The sequence below is a fragment of the Rana temporaria genome, chromosome 5, assembly GCF_905171775.1.
Source record: "Rana temporaria chromosome 5, aRanTem1.1, whole genome shotgun sequence".
Taxonomy (NCBI): Eukaryota; Metazoa; Chordata; class Amphibia; order Anura; family Ranidae; genus Rana; species Rana temporaria.
This window is the reverse complement of record NC_053493.1, coordinates 248,533,015-248,547,759: the sequence shown is the minus strand read 5'-3', so window position 1 is coordinate 248,547,759 and position 14,745 is coordinate 248,533,015.

The window sequence follows — 14,745 nt, the reverse complement described above, 5'->3', positions numbered from 1 at the left end:
TTCCCCTTAGGAGTGTTTTTTAAGGCCTCCCTTATTTCCTGTTCCGTTATTGAACCTTCCATCTCTTCTACCTCCTCTTCTAATTTTGGGAGATTGGCTAACTGTAGTATTTCCCTACTCTTGTCCATTTTTTCGCGTGGGCACCTGATCTTTTGTTGGATATCGTAAAGTTCTTCATAGTAGCTCCGGAATACTTCTGCTATTTTATTTGTCGCATATACTAAGTCACCATTCCTGTCTCTGATTTTTTCTATAAAATTCCTAGTTTTCTTTTTTCTTACCATTCTGGCCAAATTTTTACTAGGTTTGTTTCCCCAGACATATCTTTCTCTCTCTGTCCGGTCTATATGTTTCTTAGTTTCTTGTTCCGCCAGAGCTCTATATTCATCCCTTCTTATACTCAACTTATGAAATATTTCCCTCTTTTGCCCCTGTGACTTATGTTCCTGTTCTAGCCGATATATCTCCTCCCTTAGTGTTTTTAATTTACTCGTTCTTATTTTGTTTTTCCTTGCCCCTTCTACAATAAAGATTCCCCTTATATACGCTTTATGGGCCTCCCAAAGGGATGCTCTTGAGATACCCTCCTTGTCGTTCTCCTGAAAATAACATTCCAACTCTTTCTGTATCCTCTCCGCTACCTCCTCGTCCCCCAACAGACTCTCATCCAATCTCCATTCTGGTGGTGTGTCTTTTTGTATAGAAGTTTTTATTTTTAAGGTTATAGGGGCGTGGTCTGATAACGTCATGATCTCACACCTTGCTTCTATCACACTCTCCAGAAGTCTGTGGTCGACGAGGACATAGTCGATCCTCGAGTACGTCCCATGCACAGGTGAGAAAAACGTGTAGTCGCGGGCCCTCGGATTGAGGATCCGCCATACATCCACCATTTGATTTTGTGTCATTTGTTTTATCAGTATTTTTAGTTGCTCACAATTTGTCCCCTGTGCACAGGACGTACTATCGAGGCTTGGACTCATACAGAAATTGAAATCTCCCATCAAAACTACATGGCCCTCTTCAAATTCTTTTAGTTTTCTCATGATTTTACTAATATATTTAACCGAGTTTACATTGGGGGCGTATACATTAGCTAGGGTATAGATCTCTCCTCCCAGTTTTATTTTCAGGAACAGAAATCTCCCCTCCGGGTCTGTTTGTCTATCCACCAATGTAAATCGGATTCTACGAGCGAATCCAATAGCAACCCCCCGGGATCGCGATGAGATTGTATCCCCATAATACCATATCGGGTATTCTGTTGAGTAGAGCTTTATATTGGATTCCAAGGTAATATGGGTCTCTTGAAGATAGGCAATATCTGTTTTATACTGTGTTAATTCACAGAGAATTTTGTGTCTTTTAATATGGGAATTTAGTCCCTTTACATTATATGAGAGAAACTTGACATCTGTCATATGTCTTTTTTTTTTGTTTTTTAAGTGTTTGGAATATTTTCTTGTGAAGTCAGTCAGATGGTCTCTCTGCCTCCCCCCACCCCCCCACTCTTCCCATTCCCTCCCCCTCCCTCCTCCATCCCATCCCCCCTCCCTCCCTCCTCCCCCCTGGCCTATTTTTGGCCTATGAGCCTTGGAAGGGCGATTTCTCATCTTCACCCTCAACTCCTCTAATTGTGGTGGTGCTCGGGCACTCCCCTGGCTCCCCCCCCTCCCCCTCCCCCCCCCCGGTCCATAATCCCGGGAATCCAGGCAATTCAGAACATCCCTAATCCACCCAAGCCGATAAATCGGGGGGTGCTATCTGCATTTTAGAGCAAAAGTCATTCAGTTCTTCCGGAAATCTTAGTCGAGCCGTTTTACCTCCCTTAATGCCTATAAGGCATGCCGGGAAGCCCCATTGGTACTTTATATTTTGTGCCCGCATCAGCTCTAAGAGTGGTTTCAGATGCCTTCTCCTTGCCAGTGTTTCTTTAGATAGATCAGAAAATATTTGTAAGTCAGTCTCTCTATATCTCAAGGGGGGTTTCCCCCTAAGTCTTCCACCAAATTTCTGCTTTATCAGCAAAATTCTTGAACCGAACAACAACATCTCTTGGCCCGTATCTATCTATCTGAGGATTTCCCACTCGATGCACTCTTTCGATTTTGAGGGGCTTCGCATCTGCTGGTCTGTCAAGTAAGGGGCAAAAAATTGTATTCATGACCTCCATGAGGTCTTCCTCCTTTTCCTCAACTATCGCTCTAACTCTAAGGTTCTGTCGCCTGTTGCGATTCTCCTGGTCCTCTATCCTGTAAGCCGCTACTCTCTGACTCTCGGTCAGGGCCTTAACTTGCCCTTTCAGGGCGTTTATTTCTTGATCCTGTTCCTCTAATCTCCTTTCTGTCTCTACTACTCTTTCTCTGAGTCCTCCGAGGTCCACTCTCACCTTATTGATCTCTGTCTTTATGACATTTTCCATCCTTAATAGCATAGCGTTCATTTCTGCCTTTGTAGGGGGCTGTGTGTCCTGTAAGTCTGGGGCCAACACTTCAGTGTTATTGTGGTCTTGCTCGCTTTCTATTGTAGTTTCACTTTTAGAGCTCTCCGCACTATTCGCTCCCTTTTTCGATTCATTCTTCTTCCTTTCCGTCTTTTTTGCGAGCCCCGGACTTTTAAGACTCCCCTCTTGTGTCATGTATTGCTGTATAGAGCTATTCCCCGGGTTATTCTTAGAGGGTTTTATGGTGACACCTCTCGTTGACCTATTCATTTTATTGGAGGGTCTAATTCTCTTCCCCAGTTTGAATGAGGATTTTTTCAATCTACTCTTGATGATTTTTTCCCCTTTTTTTTTTCCAACCTTGCCTTAGCTCCTCTATATGGGGGTAACTATTCTCCTCTTGTTATTTTCTCCTCTCCCTTTAAGAGGAGAAATAAGGCGCAGTGGGGGTACAGGCGACAAAGAAGAAGAGGGATATGGCCAAGGGCATCAGCAAGGAAAGAAAATACAGGGGAGGAATCCCCCGTATAACGCACCGGGAGAAGGGGGGACCAGACGGGGAAGTAAGAAGTAAGAAGGCAAATGAAAAGGGCCCGGAGTAGGGGCACCTCCTCTCCGCCTCCCTATTGAATCCCGCCTACTCCCCGTCCGCTACCTAGCTTAATTATTGCAATGGACGAACCAACTGTTTTTTTTTTTTTTTTTTTTTATCTTCTTGTGTCTGAACTGTCTTCCATATGATTTTAAATTTTGAGCTGCGGTATTTTCTCTGGCTTGTCCTCCTAACCCATAAGGGGCTTTCTACAGGTTAGATTCCCCAGGCCGCTAATAAGGATTTATATGTATATCTGTGGTTAGGGTGAAAATTTTTTTTTTTTTTTTAACTCCTTATCTATTTTGATTGTCTTCACCCGGTTAAACACTGTATACAGTTCTCAATGTTGTCTGGCGAGATGTTATAATCTTCTATAGGCACCTGGAGGTTAAGCTCTATTCAGCATCCCTTGGCACGCTATTACCTTCAGCCTATGGTTACATTGCCGGACTAGTTATCCTGTGTGTCCGCGTTATTTGATCAATACAGTCCTTTTGTATATAGGGGGAGTCCTGCTCCTTCATAGGTTAGTGTATTATATACAGACTTTTTTATATGTATACCAGAAAAAAGTAGGACTCACCAGTATGCCTTCCCTGGTCTAACTGCCCCTCAAAATACTGGTTACCAGGTATGCTCACCTTACTGCCATAATACACAGAGGGAGATCAGGCAGGGAAGGAACACTAATGAAGAGGGGGTGAAAAAAGGAAAGAATAAAAAGCGAAAAGAAGCGCGTGTCAAAGTCCGCTCAGCATCCAATAGGATTTCTACCACAAGTCTCTTTCCTGTAGGGTAGGCAACTTATATCTCTTAATCTTTAGAGACACTTGTCAGCTTGGTACTTATTTAAAAATCGCCCATAAACGTTCAGTCTCTTGCTTGGTGATCATGGAAAGCAATACCTTAATAATAATGACAATAGTCCTACTATCCCATTGTATCAAGACCATGGCTCAGTCCTTATCCCCGTATATACAGTTTTAGCTCATTGCATATATAATAAAGCACTTATAACCGCTTAATCAAAAAAAAAAAAAAAATTCCCATTTGTCTCCTGGGCTGCGGCACCTGAAAAGAGTCCCAGCGCAGTAACACAATACCAGGGGGATCAGGAGGGGGGGGGGGCGCGGGGTGGCACCCGACCCTGCTCGGCTCTACTGAGCGTCTCACCCAACCTCAGGACCTCCTTGGCGACCTGTTGCTGCCGCTGCCAGTGCTGCTGGGGCTCCGTTTTCTGTCCTAAGTCTTCCCCGATCATAGCACAGCGTCCTCCGCTCCACAGCTGCTCCCGGCGTGGTGCTGGCCAATCACGTGGCTTCTTCCGGGTCACCAGGTATCCCTCTGGGTCCCGACCGTACGGGGGGGTTCTTTCGTCGAGCCGTGCAGGGCGGGGGGTGAGTCTCCGACTCGGTCGCCGGGGGTGTCAGCCTCTCACTCTGACATCCACCGGCCCGCTGCTGGATCCGTCGGCTCTCCACTCCCGCTCCCGTGACCACACGCCATGGAGCGCTCCGGCACCTCCCACCTACACCTCCCACCTACACGTGCGCGCACATCCCCACCTCGTAAACATCAATACTCCTCTTTTCAATACCCTATTTCATTCACCCTATTTCTATAACACTACACCTATGCAGGCTAAATCATGCGTATCAGAGGCTTGTATGAATTAAGCTCTTACATGCATGGGACAGGGCAAAGGGCTTAAATGTATTTCTAAGGGAAATTTGCCCTTTGCCAACCTTCCTTAAAATATGTGAGGACTATGGTATTCCTCTTGCCCAGGAAAACATATTTTTTTTCCATTTAATAGTTTTGAATTTCTGGGTATTGTCATTGATTCAGACACCAAGGAGTTTAAATTGCACCTTGCCAAATTATGTAAAATTATATCTTCAGCTACTTCCAGACCGCCCCCCTCACACTTACTGTGGCAGGGCAGCCCAGGTGCGTATAATCACTTATCTGTACGTGATTTTGTGCAGGCAGTTTAAGGGGCGCAAGTCAATCAGTGTGTACGGTGGCCATGATGGCAGCCACGACCCACCGATCATTCACAGGAGAGACGGATCAGCGATGTGCCAATGTAAACAAAGCACACTGTTGATCTGTCAGGTAGGAGAAGTGATAGATCGTGTTTCAGCAAAGCTGAATCACGATCTCTCTCTACCTTCAGTGTAACACGCCCCCTCCACAGTTAGAAACACCTCTCAGGGAACACATTTAACCCCTTGATCGCACCCCAGTGTTAACCCCTTCACTGCCAGTGCCATTTATACATTGATCAGTGCATTTTGTCAGCACTGATCACTGTATTGGTGTCACTGGTCACCAAAAAGTGTCACTTAGGGTCAGATTTGTCTGTCACAGTCCCACTAAAACTTGCAGATCACCACCATTAGTAGTAAAAGTCCCTAAATCTATTCCGTAGTTTTTAGATGCTATTACCAAAAATATGTAATAGAATACATATTGGCCTAAATTAATGAAGAAATTATTTTTTTGGGGGATGTGTATTGTAGAAGAAGGTAAAAAAGTTTCTTGTTTTTCAAAATTTACATTCTTTTTTGTTTTTATAGTGCAAGAAATAACAACCGCAGGGGTGATCAAATACTACCAAAAGAAATCTCTATTTGTGGGATAAAAAGGACATACATTATTTGGGGGTATAGTGTCGCACAACCGCACAATTGTCAGTTAAAGCAATGCAGTGCCGTATTGCAAAAAATGGCCTGGTCAGGAAGTGGGTAAAACCATTCCGGGCTGAAGTTGTTAATATCCTTCTTTTTTGCGGAAATCTCTGCTTAAGGATGTTCAATCTTTACTAGGCCTATTTGCATTTGCCGTTAGAGTTATCCCAGTTGCTAGGATTTTTTCATGCTGGTTTGCTTGGGCTACAAAAGATTTGGAAAAACCCCTATTCACATGTTGTTATTTCTAAATCCATTAAGGATGATTTGAAGGTATGGGATGAGTTCTTGTTAGGTTTTAATGGTTCAACAGTCTGGCAGCAGGATTTTTTTAAACAATTTTGATCTTGGCCTAGTCACTGATGCTTCAGGCTCTATAGGCTTTGGTGCCTTCTTGTCAGGTCACTGGTGTGCGTCAATATGGCATAGAGTGCCTTGAAAAAGTATTCATACCTCTTCAAATTTTCAACATTTTGTCATGTTACAACCAAAAACGTAAACGCATTTTATTGGGATTTTATGTGGTAGACCAACACAAAGTGGCACATAATTGTGAAGTGAAAGGAACATGATAAATGCTTTATTTTTTTATTTTTTACAAATAAATATCTGAAAAATTGTGGGATGCATTTGTATTTCCCTTTACTCCTAACTAAAATCTAGTGGAACTAAATGCCTTCAAAAGTCATATAAGTAAATAGAGTCAACCTGTGTGTAATTTAATCTCAGTATAAATACAACTGTTCTGTGAAGCCCTCAGAGTTTTTTTAGAGAACCTTAGTGAACAAACAGCAATGTCCTAGAGGAAGACTTCCTAGCCCGCAGCATAGTTGAATGACAGAGTCGGAAAAACCCCGGTCCCTTAGAACCTGGCTTTCAATAGCCATGCCGTTAAAGCCAGCGACTGTAAAGCAGGATGGAGTATAGGACCTTGGGACAGAAGGTCCTCCCGCACTGGCAGCTGCCAGGGCGTATCCGCCACTAGGCGCACTGGATCGGCGTACCAAGGACGCCGGGGCCAATCCGGGGTGATTAGGATCGTCGGAATCCCCTCGGCCTTCACTCTGCGGAGCAGTCGAGGCAGCAATTTCAGTGGGGGAAAGGCATAGATCAATCGATACTGACCCCATGGGGCTACCAACGTGTCTGACGCATCTGCCCAGGGATTCCTGGACCTGGCCACGAACCTCGACACCTTGCGGTTGAGACGAGAGGCCAGGAGATCCACATCCGGTGTTCCCCATGTCCTGCAAAGGAGTTGAAACACCTCCTGATGCAACGACCATTCTCCCTGGTCCAGCATCTGGCGACTCAGGTAGTCTGCCTGCCAGTTCTCAACGCCTGGGATGTAGATGGCCGACAGAGCCGGCACACTTCTTCCTGCCCACTTTAGGATGTGAGCGACCTCGGACGCAGCCGCCGAGAGGCTGGCATTCGTCGTAACCAGGAAGGGAAGAAAAGACTTCCCTGCCCGAAGAGCCGGGGATCTCAACCACCAATTCAGAGAAGCCCTGACCAGATGGCTGACCTGAATATGACGATCCAGAAACGATGGGGATCTGTTCCACTTGGACAGGATCTCCCTCTGTTGTACTCTGGTGTGGAACTGGGCGTACGGTACCGCCTCGAACGAGGCCACCATGAGGCCCAGAACTCGCATATAAAAGTGGAGAGACGACCATTTGCGGGATGTCAAAACTCTCACAGCAGACTGGAGCGTCTGTAATTTTTCCAGGGGTAGAAAGACCCTCGGTTCCGAGGAGTCCAGAATCAACCCCAGATATTCCAAACGCTGAGTCGGAGCCAGGACCAACTTCTGAATGTTTAAGACCCACCAGAACTCCTGGAGGGTCTGGCTGGTTTATAGACACATCCTCCCTTAATTCTGAGCCAGAAGCTGCTCTCAGAAGAAGATTGTCTAAGTACCCCACGATGGCAATGCCTCGCTGTCTCAGCAAAGCTAGGATCGGTGCAAGCACCTTGGTGAAGACTCTTGGTGCTGACGCCAGGCCAAAAGGGAGGGCCACAAACTGATAGTGATCCTCCCTGATCGCAAAACACAGAAACCTCTGGTGACTTGGGACATGCAAGTATGTGTCCTTGATGTCCAAGGATGCCAGAAAGTCCCCTGGGTCTAGCGCAGCTACCACCGAGCGAATCGATTTAAATGCGGAACTTCCTTACTTTCACAAAGACGTTCAGAGACTTGAGGTCCAGTATCAGACGGACCCCGTCCTTCTTCGGGACCACAAACAGATTAGAGTAAAAACCCTGAAACCTCTCGTCTTGCGGAACAGGTAAAATTACCCCGCAACCTAGCAGGTCCTTTACTGCCCCAAACAGGGCAGTCCGACGAGCTGGTAGAAGAGGGAGACTTGAGGGAAAGAATCTGTTCGGGGGATAGGAAAGAAACTCTATTTTGTACCCCGAAGAGACCACCTCGCAGACCCATCGGTCGGAGAGCAGAGAGGTCCACCGAGCTGTGAACCTGCGAAGCCGTCCCCCCACCCATGAGTCGGGTGGGGGCAGGCCTTCATGCAGTTGCGGGCTTGGGTGCCGGCTTATTTGGCTTACACACCCAGGGACGTTTCTGTCCCCCAGCCGAGCCCTTGTCGGGCTGGGCGGGTTTACCCGTGTGCCCTGACTGACGAAAAAAACGCTTCTGTGTGGGAAAAAAAGGACCTGCCTTGCGGTGGGGCTCCTTCCCCTTGGAGGACTGAGGGAGGAGAGTGCTCTTCCCTCCTGTGACATCCTTGATAATGTTGTCCAGTGAAGACCCAAAAAGCCTCTCACCTTTATAGGGTAAATCCGCCAGGGCCTTCTTAGAGGCCAAAGGAGGCGGCGTAAAACCACAGCCGAAACAGAAGCCCTGGATATCAAGGGTGCTGCATCTAGTGAAGCATCACAAACATAGACAAGGCCCTGGACCAGCTGGTCAGCCAGTCTGATTACCTTGGATGGGAGCTGGTGCTCCTCCGCAGCCTGGCGCAAAATCTTTGCCCACTCAGTAAGTGTCTGAGACACCAGGGTAGTGGCCACAATAGGCCGCAAGGCAGACCCCAGCATGGTAAACATGGAGCGGGTCAGTGCTTCGGATCTTCTATCAGTCTGATCCTTAAAAGCAGGAGCTCCCTCTACAGGGAGAGTGGTCACCTTGTTTAGCCGGGCGACCGGAGGGTCCACCACCGGAGGAGAAGTCCACTTCTTTAAGAGGTTCTCCTCAAAGGGGTACCAAACCGCCAGGTGGTGAGGGACTACAAAAGCCTTCTGCGGCTTTTCCCATTCCGCATCAATGAATTTATCAAAGAAGGGCACATAAGGAAAAACCTTAACAGTGCGGTCTGATTTGTGTGAACCAAAAGAGACCGATACCTCAGCTGTACTATCTAGCTTAAGGGAGTCCCTTACAGCATTGATAAGCTCCCTGACAAGTGCCTCATCATGCCCAGACCCAGTTACAGTGTCTTCCTCAGGAAGGTCCTGGTCCACGTCTTTAGATAAAACAGAACCAGGCACCTGCGCAGCCAGGTCCTGGTCTGAATCTGAACATTCCCCTGGGGACAGCGGAGGGAGGGGGCTCTTTTTACCCCCCTTACTGCCACACGCCGCTTCCACCCTGGCCACAAATGTCTCCAGGACTACCGACAAAGAGTCTATAGTGAGTTCAGAAGTACCAGCTGCCTCTGCCATGCTGGGGGAAGGAGGACCAGATACTGACTCCTATTTGAGGAAAAAAACTCCCAGGGTCGAGTTCAGAATGAACAGAAAAAAAACACCACTCCTGCTGCGCTGACCGGGGGGGGGGGTTGTAGAGGAGACTCACCACACGGGAGAGGAACTGCTCAGCACTGCTGCTCGTGTCCCGCACACTGCTGTGTGTGTGTGAGGAGAAGCCGTGAGGTAAAGTAGCTGTGGAATGCTGTGAGGAGAACGGCACTGCATGCCGTGAGAGCCAACGCTAGAAGCCGAGGACTCAAGCAAGATGGCCACCAAGCGCCCATGTGGAGCCTGGTGTGGCTACAACAAAATGGCCGCCAATGGGATTTTCAATGCAAACTTAAAAATCCACAAAAAAAAACGGAACGGCGGCAAAACACAGCATTTAAAAGGGTGAAAGCCTGGAAAGGCAGCCCCCAAACGTCCAGAAAAAAAGGGACCCTCAGCAGTAAAAACACATAGGCCAGGCGCACAGTCCCCTCAACCAGGTTTTAAAATGACATCTATATGTATCTAACATGTTCTGCCTAGTCCTCTCCTGTAAAAAGGGAACATAACTGTCATGGTCTTACCTCTTTGCAGGCTTCCTACATCTGACATGTGCTGGCGGCCATTGCTTCCTGGGGTTCTTATACCTTACCACACCCTGCGGCTCCTCCTTCCCACTGGGAGGAGCTGGATGCCTTGCATATATATAGGAGGGCTGTTGCTGCAGTTCCTTGCTTGGTCCTCTTGTATACACATGCTCCTGAGATTGTGCTGCTGCTCTTGGTTACCGACCCGGCTCCCACGGATGATCCTTCTGGCTCCTGATCCCCGGCTTGTCTCACCACCTTTCTCTTGTTACGAACTCCGGCTTGGCTGACTCTCATTCCTGGCTATCGACCCTGGCTCCGGTGGAAGACTCTGCTGACTGTTTGATCATCCGTTTGGACTTTAACCTTGCTGTTTGGTTTTTAATAAAGCCTTCCTATTTCATTTATCTGTTGTTGTACGTCTGATTCATGCTTCCGTGACATTAGGACCAAGCCATGAATTCTGACGGTACAGGGCCACCTTCGCTACCCATGCTGGTTGCCAGACTGGATCAGCAGGATCACCTGCTGGGTCAGTTCGCTCAGGCGTTGCAAACCCTGCTTGCACGCATGGCTCATCTCGCTCCCATTGCTGATAGGCCGGCTGTCGCTCCTGGGTCCGCTCCTACTGCCGCTCCGGTTGTTGCGCCAGAGTCTACCCTGACACCTGTTGTTGCGCCTGCGGTGTCTCGGGGTATGACCGGTTCTGCCCCCCTTCCGCAGCGCTTTGGGGGAGAGCCAACTCAGTGCCGAGGTTTCCTTAACCAAGTGGGCATTTATTTTGAGTTGCTGCCACATGCCTTTCCCACTGAGAGATCAAAGGTGGGCTTCTTGATCTCGCTGCTCTCGGACAAGGCCTTGGCCTGGGCAAGCCCCTTATGGGAGAACAACAATCCGGTGGTTGCCGAGTTTTCCGGTTTTGTTGCTTCTCTTCGGAAGGTGTTCGATGTACCAGCTCGCTCTGCCTCTGCTGCGAAGCTCCTTATGTCCGTCAGACAGGGTTCACGATCGGTAGCCGAATACGCCATTGAGTTTCGTACCCTGGCAGCAGAGGTGGGCTGGAATAATAAGGGCTCTGGTCGCTGCTTTCTCCCATGGTCTCTCGGATGCCTTGAAGGATGAGGTTGCGGCTAAGGACCTACCAGTGGAGCTCGAGGCTCTTATTTCTTTCCTGATATTGATTGACACCAGACTCAGGGAGAGACCTTCCTTTAAGGAGAGCCTGCGGAGGCCTCCTAACAGATTGGCGCCTACGTTTGCTGTCCCACCCGTGCCTCCCTCTCCTCCCACGCCTCCTGGGGTTGACTTGCCTGGGGGTGAACCCATGCAGCTGGGGTTTGCTCGCCTGTCCGAGGGGGAGAGGGCATTCCGGAGACGCGAGGGCCGATGCATGTACTGTGGTCTCAGTGGGCATTTTCGGTTGGCATGTCCGAACCGTCCGGGAAACGCTCGCACCTGAGATCCTGTCGGGGGCAGATCTTGGGTGGAGTCTCTTCGTCTCCGGTTTCCCGTGCTGATAAACCACTGATCACCGTTGTTCTCTCCTGGGTCGGGGGCTCGGTGACGACCCAGGCGTTGGTGGACTCTGGTGCTGGTGGATTTTTCATTGATAGTAAGTTTGCTGCCGCCAACTCCATTCCTCTGCAGGCTCGAGTTTCCCCGCTGGTTCTCGAGGCGATAGACGGCAGACCCCTCCAGCCGTCGCACGTGACTCATGAGACCCTTCCAGTGGGGATAGCCATTGGGGCCGTTTACAGGGAGTCGGCCTGCCTTCAGGTCATTTCGTCTCCACACTACTCGGTGGTTTTGGGGTACCCCTGGCTCCAGAAGCATAATCCGACGTTCGATTGGAGATCGGCCGAGATCCTCTCGTGGTCACCACAGTGTGGGGCTAGTTGCATCCATGGGCCTGTCAAGTTGTTGTGTACCTCCTCGGACTCTGTGTTGCCTCCTGAATACGAGGGGTACCGGGATGTATTCGATAAGGTGCGTGCTGGGTTCCTACCCCTGCATCGTCCTTACGATTGTGCCATAGATTTACAACCTGGTGCCGTTCCTCCTCGTGCCAGGGTCTATCCACTGTCGGTTGCGGAGAATGAGGCCATGGAGGAGTACATGAAGGAGGCGCTTTCCCGTGGGCACATTCGCAAATCCTCGTCCCTGGCAGGGGCTGGATTTTTCTTTGTAAAAAAGAAGGGCGGAGAGTTGAGGCCTTGCATCGACTATAGGGGCCTTAATCGCATCACGATCAAGAACGCATACCCGATACCGTTGATTTCCGAGTTGTTTGATCGCCTGAAAGGGGCCACGGTCTTTACCAAACTCGACCTGAGGGCGGCATATAACCTTGTAAGGATCAAGGCGGGTGACGAGTGGAAGACCGCGTTCAACACCAGGACCGGTCATTATGAATCCCTGGTTATGCCTTTTGGGTTGTGCAATTTCAGGAATTTATTAACAATGTTTTCCGTGACCTGTTGCAGCAGTGTGTGGTGGTCTATTTGGATGACATCTTGGTATATTCCGAATCCATGGAGGCCCACATTCTGGATGTCAAGCGAGTGTTGCAACGGTTACGAGAGAACAAGCTTTTCGGTAAGCTTGAGAAATGCGAATTTCACCGGTCCCAGGTAACCTTCTTAGGTTACATCATTTCCGCGGAGGGGTTCTCCATGGACCCTGAGAAGGTTTCGGCAGTCTTACAGTGGCCCCAGCCCAGTGGTCTTCGTTCCCTGCAGCGCTTTTTGGGCTTCGCCAATTATTATCGGAAGTTCATCAGGGACTTCTCCATGCTGGCCAAGCCTCTCACGGATCTGACCAGGAAGGGCAGTAATTCCCAGGTCTGGCCGGCCGAGGCCATCTGGGCGTTTGAGGCTCTAAAATCTGCCTTTGTGTCGGCTCCAATACTGTCTCATCCCAACCCTGGGTTGCCCTTTGTTCTCGAGGTGGACGCGTCTGAGACGGGAGTAGGCGCCCTTCTGTCTCAGCGTCGGACACCAGAGGGTCCTTTGCTTCCCTGTGGGTTTTACTCCCGGAAACTGTCTCCCGCGGAGTGCAACTACCAGATTGGTGACAGAGAGTTGTTGGCCATCGTGCAGGCTCTCAAAGAGTGGAGGCACTTGCTTGAGGGTTCGGGGGTTCCGGTTCTCATCCTGACGGACCACAAGAATCTGACTTACCTTTCTGAGGCCAAGAGATTGACACCCTGTCAGGCCAGATGGGCTCTGTTCCTGTCATGTTTTAATTTTGTGGTCTCCTATCTACCCGGTTCCAAGAACGTCAGGGCGGATGCCTTATCACATCAATACTTCGAGCTGTCCAGGGAGGAATCGATACCGACTTCGGTCATACCTCCTAATCAGATCCTGGCCGCCATTCGCACCAGCCTGACCTCTCCCCTTGGAGAGCAGATTTTGGCGGCCCAATCTGGTGCTCCCTCTGGGAGACCCAACGGCAGATGTTTCTTGCCTGAGGAGTTGCGCACTCGGTTGTTGCGAACCTACCATAACTCCAAGACCGCGGGGCATCCCGGAAAGAATCAGCTGTCCTGGGCTGTTTCACGTTTGTTCTGGTGGCCTTCTCTACGTTCTGACATTGCCGCATATGTAGCGGCATGCTCTGTTTGTGCCCAGAGTAAGTGCCCTAGGCACCTTCCGTTGGGCCTTCTGCAACCCATTGCCACTGGAGAGCGTCCATGGTCACACCTTGGGATGGAATTCATTGTGGACCTTCCTGCATCCCGAGGCCATACGGTCAATCTCATGATTGTGGATCGGTTTTCCAAAATGTGCCACTGTGTTCCTCTCAAGAAATTACCCTCTGCAAAAGAGTTGGCCACGGTTTTTGCCAGGGAGGTCTTCCGGTTGCACGGTTTGCCCAAGGTGATAGTGTTGGATCGTGGAAGTCAGTTTGTGTCCAGTTTCTGGCGCGCCTTTTGCTCCCAGTTGGAGATTCGACTCTCCTTCTCCTCGGCCTACCACCCTCAGTCCAATGGGGCCGCAGAACGGTCCAATCAGGCCCTGGATCAATTTCTTCATTGCTATGTCTCCGATCATCAAGACAATTGGGTTGACCTTCTGCCATGGGCTGAGTTTGCCAGGAACACGGCGGTTAACTCTTCCTCTGGGACGTCTCCCTTCATGGCCAATTATGGGTTCTAACCTGCCATGTTACCGGAGTCATTCTCTCCCCAAGATATTCCGGCTGTGGAGGATCACCTTTCCGCTCTACGTGCTTCTTGGGTACAGATCCAGAGGTCCCTTGAGGTCTCTGCGCAGCGCCAGAAACTCCAGGATGATCGCAGACGGGTGCCTGCTCCTTCCTACCAGGTCGGAGACCGTGTATGGTTGTCCACTCGCAACCTCAACCTTCGAGTGCCCACTCCTAAGCTGGCTCCTCGCTTTGTTGGTCCCTTCCGAGTGCTTCGCAGGGTGAACCCGGTTGCCTATGCCCTTGCGCTCCCACCTGGCATGCGGGTCTCCAATGTGTTTCACGTTTCCCTGTTGAAACCACTGGTGTGCAATCGCTTCACCTCCTCGGTTCCTCTGCCCCGTCCGGTCCAGGTGGGCGATCATGAAGAATATGAGGTGAGCGATATCCTGGACTCACGCTTGGTCCGCGGTCGGGTGCAGTTTTTGGTCCACTGGCGTGGTTATGGTCCAGAGGAGCGTTCCTGGGTTCCCTCCGCAGATGTCCATGCTCCGGTGTTGCTCCGAGCCTTCC